A 10,120-nucleotide genomic window follows, 5' to 3' on the forward strand; every position below is an offset into this window, starting at 1 on the left:
TCAGGACTCTTGATTTTGGCTCAGGTCATGACCTCACAGCTCGTGGGATCGGGCCCCGAGTCAGGCTCTCTGCTGGCAGCACGGAGCCTGCTGGGGATTCTCTCTCTCCCTCTCTCTCTGCCCCATCCCACTCACGTGCTCACTCTTTCAAGATAAACAAACGTTAAAAAGAAATTAAAAATGAAATCAGATGGCCGAGGTCTACACCAGCCGGCGTGGACAGCTGTTTGCCTGTGGAACAGCAAATCCCAGGGGGATCTTTCCTTCTGCTCATCTTTCCCGTTTTTCCTCATGTAACAGGTAGGCGAGATTCACTCAGGCAACATGACCTACAGAACACTGCAGAGCCCTCTGGAGACGAGGCACATTCTCAGCGGGGCCCTGCCCACGCCCCTTGGAGGTCAGAGGTGGCAGGCATCGGGACACTTCCCTGCCCATCCCTCAGCCTTCGTGTCCTCCCCTGACCCTGGGTCCCTGCCAGGCCCCACGGGCCACCTTCACCTGTCCTTCCGGGCTGGCCCTGGCTGGCATCACCCCAGGCAGCGCAGGCCCACGACCCTGCTACGTGGTCCTCGCTGTCTCTCGGAGCATCCTCGGGGTGGCTCTGCACAGCCGGCCGCCTGAGGAAACTTGCCCGGGGCCGCACAGAGGCCTCTGGAGCTCGGGGGAAGGGTACAGCCAGAACTGCCACCCACCCCGCAAGGTGAGGCCCGAATGCCCGGAAGCAAGCCAAAGCCAAGTCGGTGTGAACAGCATGCCAGGGCCCGGCCAAGTCCTGTGGGGTGTTAACATCCCACAGACCACAGACGTCTGGCTCTTGGAGTCCCACTGACCTTTGGACCCTCTCCCTCCGCAGCCCCCGGAAAATGACAAAGAACAAAGGAGCTTTTTATGGCCCTGGTCCACAAGGCCGGGAAGAGGGCCCCAGTGGGTGAGACTCCGACGAACTTTGGGGACACAGAAACAGATACCCCACAGGGCACGGGGACACTAAAACTTCAGTTCCCACAGAGGGGCTGGGCCAATGCCCCGTGGAATGTGGCTGAGGAGGAGGCAGCGAAAGGGATGGGGGGATGGAAGGAGAGGGGCGGGTGGGCAGGTGAGAGACAGAGGACAGGGATCGAGAGCAATGAGCACACAGTCCCCGGCCGTCCCTCTGTGTCCTACTCACTCGAACACCACTGACCACCCTTCAAGTCTCCCCTGCACGCTCAGAGATAGGCAGAAGTACGTGTGGGGGTCAGGAGTGGCTGCCTCCAGCAGCTGGGGGGGGGAGTGGGCACTGCTCACCCTTGCCGTGGCCCACCGGTGGCCTTCCCTCTGTGACGGTTCACTGTGCTACATACACTTAAGATTGACATCTAGGGGCGCCTGGGTGGCGCAGTCGGTTAAGCGTCCGACTTCAGCCAGGTCACGATCTCGCGGTCCGGGAGTTCGAGCCCCGCGTCGGGCTCTGGGCTGATGGCTCAGAGCCTGGAGCCTGTTTCGGATTCTGTGTCTCCCTCTCTCTCTGCCCCTCCCCCGTTCATGCTCTGTCTCTCTCTGTCCCAAAAATAAATAAACTTTAAAAAAAAAAAAAAAAAAAAAAGATTGACATCTAACAAGTCTCTCCAAAATAATTAAGCGGGTATTACCCAAACTCAAAGAAATAAAATAAAAATCGCCAGTCTTATTAAACCCAACAGTTAAAACGGGCCCTTTGCAAGTCTGCCTGCCAGATGCACGGCCTCCTATTCCCAGATCCAGCTTGCGCGGCTTCCAATCCCTTAGAATTCTAATCAAGGCTCAAGAAACAGACTTGAAGCGGCCATGACACAAATCTGGAAACCCCTGCCAAAATATCCTGCTCCATTGCTTCCGGATGTATAGATAATTAATCCTTTGAAGCTGGCAAACTGATCCGGGAACGAAGTCCCTACTTGGTGCTTCTGAATGATAGCGATGCGGCTTATTCCTCGGTGCACGTGCCGTGTGCAGGGCACGCACGACCGCGGGCGCTCCACTGTGCAGGCGCGGGCTCCCGCCCAGCCAGGGGACACCGAGGAGGCTCTGCCCTCACGCCCTCCATGGCCCCCCTCCTGGGGCACAGAGCACCTGCCGCCCCCCCCCCCCCCCCCCGCTGCTTGGGACCCAGTACCCCGTACCCCTCCCAGTTCCTTGCTGGCCCACAGCTGCTAAGGCAGGTGCCTGGGGGGGGGGGGGGGCAGTCCGCAGGTTCCTCCTCGAGGGCGTGGCTCCAACCCAGGATTTCAGAAAGCAGGAAGCCTTCGCAAACCAACCTTGCCTAAGCCAAAACAGCAGTGGAAAGCGGGCGCTCCCCTGCTTCCCACAGGTTCACGCTGCTCCACTCTGCAAGGAACTGCATTAGTACGGTAACCGTTTTCTCGCAACAGCAAAATTCCTCTCCGGTTTCCTCCGTTAGCACAAACAGGTACTGGCGAACGTCTTGAGTAAAAGCGAAGTGGCTAACGTGAGCTTCTGGAAAGCAGGGGACACCGGGACCTGGATAACACCGAACGAATTCCCTGTAGAAATAACTGCTCTGGTCCCCATTTCTGGACTGGACCCCGCTGGTCACACCTCGCCTCCCCCCTACCCCCCCGCCGAGGGAGCCGGACACACGCTGACCCTTGGTCTGGGACTCAGTGCAGTGTTCAGGACGCACATCGTGGGCAGCTGGGTTCTCCCCGGCCATGCTCACCTCCCGCTCAGCATGTGGCACACGTCCAAATTCCCATCCCTTGACAGGCTGTGTACAAGTCACATTACCTGGGAAGAAACCCTCGAGTTGCACGGACACGACCTCCCCGTACCGGGCTAACTTCCGGGACAGTACTGGTGGTCTGTGTATTCTTGTGGGTGACAATCATGTCGTTCTACAGTGAACCTTGGAGCCCACGGGGCCCCAGAAGCCCTCGCTCACCCTGCACCACCGTGTCCGAGTGTGGGTGGCTCCCGGGAGGGGGTCTCTCTCCCACGGTCACCATCTTGTGGCACAAGGGATCCCACCCAGCCGAGTCTACTCTTGTTACAGGCGTGCGTTAGAAGCGGGTGTCTGGGCTGAGCTCCAGAAGGGGGGCCAGCACCCTGAATGAGGGAAGGACTCGGCAGCAATGCGGGTGTGCAAGACCGTCTTGCATGGAGCCATGGCAGCTGTTACTAAACACGCTTACGTAGGAAAACCAGAGCCACCAGCCAGCCCGGCCTCACCACCCCCCGGGGACTTCCCTACATTCGCCCTTCAGCAACGCTCCCTACCGATGGCTCTGGCAGAATCCCACGTAACGGAGGCCACGGTGTGCGCACCTCTTCCACCCACGCTGGAAGTGTGCGGTCACCACGGAAACGGGCACACACAGGAATCGGCCTCCCCCACCCCCGGGTCGCCTTTTAAACATCTAGCAGCACGGCTGCAGCACACGGCGAAAGACGCAAAAGACACCGTGAGAACAAGGGGGAGAAACGACGCTCAGCCCAGGGAGGACGGCTGAAGCGAGGCCTCGCCACGGAAGCGGGACCGCCACCTCCACCGACTCTCACCGGCACACACGGGGACAGAGTCCCCTCTCCCCAGCCCCGCCAGGCTGGCGGCCACCGGCCTTCAGTGTGCCCCCATCTCTGCGGACAGCCCCGCGCAGGCGTGTTGAGCTGTCCTCACTACCCTCCCCGTGACTCTCCGTTGTCCTCACCCCCCGGCCCCCAGATATACCCGTGAAACCCCAACCTATGGGGGCCTGCCCCTGCGCACGGAATGAGGTCGGGACCCCCGGGCTGCGTGTCCCAACGTTCCACCAATGCCACGTTGTGGCCACAGAGCTGCTGACCACTTCCCGACCCCCCCAAAATCTCTGAAACCTCTATGCCTGCGAGCCAATCTCCTGAATTGCAGAACACCAGGACCTTGTTGAAAACCTTGTCTTCTCAGCCTCTGTCACAGCACCAGGACTCGGTGGGGTTTCTGGGCCCTGGGACTCCCCCCACCAACCGTGAGCCCCTAGGACGCGCCCACCACCCTGCGCACCTCTGAATGAAGGCTGGTGCGGCCAAAGCCCGGCCCCGGGCTACGTGAGGAGAGCCACACCCATTTCAGAAACCGCGAGGAGCCTTGGCCAAGAAGTCCCACGACAAAGCACGCCCCTCTCCCCAGCGAGCCCCTGCACCTCCACGCGGCTGCGGAGGAAAACCCGGCTGCTCGATGACCACGGAAGCACAACCAAGCCCAGGCGACAAGAGTCGCAGGATGGAGAGGACCACTGAGGTTCACGGCCAGCCCAAACCGGAGGCACTTCTGACAAGGTCCCAGCATCGGACACACTGCCGGTGGGAGCGGCCCCTCGACCTGCCAGGGGACGGGGGGTGCAGACGTGTGCATGGCGTACAGGAAGCACCCCACCTCCTACCAAGAGAAGGGTGGTCAAAATGAGCCCAGGTGGGAGGGGCAGCTTGGAGATGGCTCCCGCTTTCCGTGCCTCTCTGCGCGTTCTGTGCGCTCAGTGTGCAGGATGGGGGAGGGGTGGTGCACGCGACACCTGCGGTGACTGTGGCGGGAGGGGGCTTTCAAACACTTAGTCACAGCCATCCGGCCACCCAGAACGAGCGACGACGGCAGGGACGCCGGCACGCACTCCAGCTCGGTGGCCCGACTCCCACGGCTGTCATCTCCCGCCCCACGCAGACCTGTGGCCTTTCCCGAAAGAGGGAGGAGGGGCCTTGGGCGGGTGACGCATGTTCTCCGAGGCCAGATCCCCCTCACTGCTGCAATCATCACCCACTCTGCTGACAGCCAGCAAGACACGGCCGTTAACTCAGCAGCTGGGCGGGCAGCCCGCCCTCGCGGGGAATAGCAGGAGAGGGGAAGCTCTGGAACATTCCAGCGCAGCTCCCCCACCCTGTCTGGACCACCCGGGCTCCTCTGCGGGAGAGGCTCGTGTTGGGCAGGGAGGGGTCACAGTCTCCAAGAACCCTCACTATGGCTTGTGCTGCAAGACCATCAGTTGCTTCCACAGGAAATCAGGATTAGGAACGAGACGACGCAAGATGTCAAGGGACTGCTGGCATCCTCGGGGCTCGGTGCCCAGTGTCCTGCCCACCACCTGTGACCGGTCAGCTCTACCCACGTCCACTGTTCCCTGACCTCCAACGGGAACCTCTGCTGGAAACAGCCCCGCATCCCCGAAGGAGCCTGCAGCTCGCTTTTGGTCCCAAGGCCACCTTGGCCCGTGTGTGTGCACCCTTGCCTCAGCCGTCACCACCCTGGACCCCAGCGACCCTGGCCCCGGTCCCGGGACAGCCCACTCCCCAACTTCCAGGCTCGAAGTGCTCAGTGGCAGGACCCTGGCCCCCGGCCAGGCCCCGCCCAGGGGCCATACACTAGCAAGGGGGCTGGGCTGCACTGCAGAGCCCTAGGAGAAGGGGGTCTCGCCCCAAGACCCGGCAGCGCCTGGATATGCACGGGGAACAGGGCACTGCCCCCCTCGGCCCTGCAGGATTCTACCACATGGCCCAGGGCCCCACACCTGCTTCCTCTCTCCTTGACAAACTCCATTTGTTCTGTTCCTTGGTGTCACTCTTCCGGATCCCTCTACGAGCAGAACTGGCTGGTTCTACATCAAAAGCTCCACGCAGGCATATGCACCAGGGGACGATCAAGCCCATGAGCCACAAGGCCGACGGCTCCCGCGTCACGTAAGCGCCCTGCTCACAGACGCACCCTCGCCCTTCCAGAGAGCACGGTGCCACCCCAGGCCCCCGGGGGGAGCACTTAAACAGAAGAGAGGGCCCCACTCGGAGCACGGCCACAACACGCAACACCCGTGTACGCAGGCACGCACACGGTGAGAAAAAGGTCAGAGAACAGGACCGAGCAAGCTCTTGCTTTCTCTACGACACGCAGAGAGGAACGACAGAGGGGGCGCCTCCGTGGCTCGGTGGGTTAAGCGTCCGACTTCGGCTCAGGTCGTGATCTTGTGGTTTGTGAGTTCGAGCCCCGCGTTAGGCTCTGTGCTGATGGCTCAAAAAGCCTGGATGGAACCTGCTTCGGATTCCGTGTCTCCCTCTCTCTCTGCCCCTCCTACCCTCATGTGCATGCTCTGTCTTAAAAATAAATAAACGCTAAAAAAATTTTTTAAAAGGGGCGCCTGGGTGGCTCAGTCAGTTAAGTGTCTGACTCTTACTTTTGACTCAAGTCTTAATCTCACAGTTTGTGGGTTCAAGCCCCGTGTCAGGCACAGAGCTTGCTTGGGATTCTGTCTTCCTTTCTCTCTCTGCCCCTCTCCTGCTCACTCTCTCTGTCTCTCTCTCTCACTCAATAAATAAACATTAAAAAAAACTAAAAAGAAAAAACAACAGAAACCCCAGTCCCAACCGAAACAGAGAGTTAGGAAATCAAGAGATTAAGCAATTCTGGACCTTCCTGGGGAAAGAGCCAAAAACACCACCTACGTCCCAGGACTGGAACACAACAAGCTGGATCAGACCGGGGACTTCCAGAGGCCGGGAAAACGGGAATCATCTCAAATGGAGGAAGGGAAGAGAGCAGACGCGTGCGTCCCGGAGCACGAGGGAAAGTCCGGAAGAGGACCTCCAGGGACTTGAACGTCCACACCGGGCAGGAAGGGCGGGCACTGTTTGATGCCAGGTCTCTTGTGCTGTTTGCCAACATACGTGTCCCCAGGAGAGACATTAAGGCAAAGGCCACATCTTTTAAAGGGCAGGCTGACATTCTTCCGGTATCTTCCAAATGCAGTTAGGCTGCAGAAGGGCCCTTTCTATCCCAGGACTGCTAAGGAAAAAAAGTAAAGCGCTTCCTCTGAAGGCAGCCACCTTGAGGCCCCAGGGGTTCTTAAAGATGAGAGGCTGAATCGAAAGGACCCCCCGCCACGCCCACCCCCGCCCCGTCACGCGTCTCTAGGAGATCCTGACGCGTCCGGGGCCCCGCCACCCTGCGGCTTAGCGGTGGGCATACCATCCCTCTGCCCCAGCCTACGTCGCTCGGCAGGTAGGGGTCTCAATCCACGTTCCAGGCCAGCGGCCTCTCAATGCACCCGCTGCCCACCCACTGCCCTCCTCCCGAGGGATGTCTGAGCCAGTCCACGGTGGCAAACGCGTCCCTGCACAAAAGAGTACGATCTCCACCGGCCACCAGACACGTCACAGGTCTCAGGTCTGCTTCTGCACCGACAGGCCCAGAGAGTCAAAGAACGAGGCTGTTTCTGCAGCAGGCCCCGCAGGCAGCCATCTCCCCAGGATCTGCCAGGACCCCCCCAGGGCCCTGCCTTCCCGGCTCAGCAGCAACACGGGGGTTTAAACGGGTTCTGAGCGAAGGCCCAAGTCACATCCTCCAGGCTGCTGGAATTCAGGAATCTCGAGTCTCCCTGCCACCGGGACCCTTCAGGGCCGCACCTCTCCACGGTGACCCTCCAGTGCTACTCCCCCTCCCAGGACACAGGTCACATGTGTCTGATGCAAGCTCCTCCCCGGGAGCCTGCACGCGGCCCCGCCGGCACCCTGACATCAGCTTCTGGCCCCCAGCACGGCGAGGGAGTAAATCTCTGTGGTTTCAACCCCCCGGCTTGCAGCACGAGGGAGAGCGACCCCAGGACACGCACACGCCACCCTAAGCCTCGGGACCTGCTGGACCTTCAACACAGCGGCACGGAAGCGGGCTGCGGGGCTGCCTGGGGGATCCCAGGGTCCCCCCTCCCCCAGGGGGCGACGCAGACGCGGGAGTGGCTGCCGAACGGACATGCGCACACACAGACGCCGTGGGGCTGGAAGCGACTGGACCTCCCAGCTTGGGGGAATTTTAAGTTTCCAACTTCCAAAAGGAGGCGACCCCAGCAGCGTCTGGTGCGTGAGGCGGCCAGCGGCAGCCTGCACACCGTCTCTCCTCACCACATCCTTCCCTTCGCTTTCCCACCCCTAGAACGGAAGGTCAGAGCAGCGGGAAGGCCCCGCCCCGCCCAGGGAGGCACCCCAGGCGCGCCCCTGGCCTGTGTGACCTTGACCTGGCGGCCCTCCCTCCGTGGATGGGGTCACGGAGTCCACGAGCCTGCCCTCGCTCCCCTCACTCTGCAAACATGGGGTCATCCCGCCTGACACTCGACCTCCTCTGCGGCTGGTCACTAAAATGTACTTGGGACGCTGGCCTGGAAGCAAATCCAAAACCAGGGCCAGGTTCTGCCCCTTTCTCTCCCGTGCGACGCTTTCCTCTGCCTGGGGAAGGCGGCTGCAAGCGCCGAGCTCTGCGGACCCGGCAAAAAGCGGGCTGGGAACCGTGGCCCCTGACGCCCGGGATTCGCAGGCTTGTGCCACCCTCACCCCGGAGCGGCGGGAGCTCCCCGGGCACGGGCCCTCGCCATGCCAGCACCACGGGCCGAGCTCCGTCCGGGCGGTGCCCCCGGGAGCCCTGGCCCCATCTGACTGCCAAGAGGACTGCTCTCGCTTTGCTCGTGAGGCTTGGAGAGGCTCCACAGGCAGGGCCCGGTCCCTGAGCCAGAAGTCCGGGACAAAGGGACACTGCAGTCAGTCCCCACCGGGGCTTCTCCAGTCTCTCCAAACCCGTGGAGTCCAGCCGGAGTCCACCTTCTGCCACCCTCTGCAAGTTCTCCTCCCGTGAGAACAGTCGGGCGCTGTGTGAACCAGTGCACCGGACTCTAGCTGTATGGCGTCGGCCAGAATTGAGCATCTACACCCCATCCCCCCGCCCCGACTAAGCACAGCTCTGGGCGTTGCGGGACGCGTCCCCTCGGAATCCCCGCTGGAATCTGCAAGTGTGTGGCTTCACGGCTATCCCAGGCTCTGCCCAACCCCGCCCATGCTGTGCCAAGGCTGGTCCGAGGTCAGTCAGCAGGCCGTCCCACCCCTCCGTGCCCCAGCGGGGCGCAGAGGTGGGGGGTGGGAGGGCTGCAAGATGCCAGCGTGGGACCCTGTGGAGCACCCTGCAGGATTAACAGATTGATCCTACCGGAGCTAAGCAGTCCAGCCTTGGCAAGTGTTTGCAGGCTGATAAGGAATCTAGACTCTCATCAAGGAAGCTCTAAGTAGCTGCGGGGAGAAAGTGCCCCACGGACTAAGAAATTTCCGGAAATTGTTCTTGTTATGAGCTGAATTGTGTTCCCCAAATTCCTCTGCTGAAACCCTGGCCCCCAGCACCTCAGAATGTGACTGTATTTAGAGACAGCATCTTTAAAGAGGTAATTAAGATAAAATGAGGTCAGTAGGGTGGCCACATGATGCAATTTGACTGGTGTCCTCATGAGGAAAGATCACGACACAGACACGCACAGGGGGACCAAGTGAAGGTAGCCACCTACACGCCACGGAGAGACAGACATCTCAGGAGGACACGGCCTTGCTGACACCTCGATCTTGGACTTCCAGAACCAAGAGAGGACAAACTATCGTCTACACAGCCTGATCTGCAGTACTTTGTTATGGCTGCCTGAAATCACACCGATACTGCCCTGTTTGGGGTCCAGCTTGGGGGGGAGCATGTTTGGAGGACCCCCACCCCTGGTTTTCTCCCCTCCATTCCCTGAGACTGCATCTTATTTCTGTAATTAGGAAGAAGGTGATTAAGGCCAAAAAAACATACACAAGTAAGTACCTGAGGCCCCAGCCCACACCCACTGCTGGCAGAGGTCCCAGCCTCTACGAGACGCCCCAGGCACACTACCAGGCCATCTGGCCCTGCTCTCCTCGGCGGTCTTCCTGTACGGTGGGGGAGAACACAGCACCCCTGGGCACTGCTGGCCCACCTCATTCAGCAGCCTCTACGACAGACCCCATTCACGCACCGCATCTCCCCTAAAACAACCTGGGAAGCAGGCATCGTGACTGTTCTACAGACAAAGGAACTGAGCTCAGTGTGGAAGGTGGCCTCTTCAAGTTCAGGGACCTAACAAATATCCCCTGCCTTCAGAGACACCCCCCCTGCCAGGCTTTTCCTGGGCCTCGCAACCCCAGAAGGAAGTGCCAGGATGAGTCAAATCAGAGGCAGAGCCTCCGACCCCCAGCACACAGGTGAAGGATGCTGGGCACTGGGGAAAGCCCAGGTTAGAATCGCAGTTCTGACCTTCAGAACCACTTCCCCGGGTGGGTGGTCTAGCCCCATCCCTAG

At 60.5% G+C, this 10,120-nt stretch overlaps 1 protein-coding gene across 1 annotated transcript in view; it reads right to left on the reverse strand.

Annotated features, from left to right (window-relative positions):
• The window catches only part of PDXK (pyridoxal kinase), a 32,994-nt gene that overhangs the window by 21,323 nt on the left and 1,551 nt on the right, over window positions 1–10,120 (reverse strand). The gene's annotated exons all lie outside the window — the stretch shown is intronic.

The sequence above is a fragment of the Leopardus geoffroyi genome, chromosome C2, assembly GCF_018350155.1.
Source record: "Leopardus geoffroyi isolate Oge1 chromosome C2, O.geoffroyi_Oge1_pat1.0, whole genome shotgun sequence".
Taxonomy (NCBI): Eukaryota; Metazoa; Chordata; class Mammalia; order Carnivora; family Felidae; genus Leopardus; species Leopardus geoffroyi.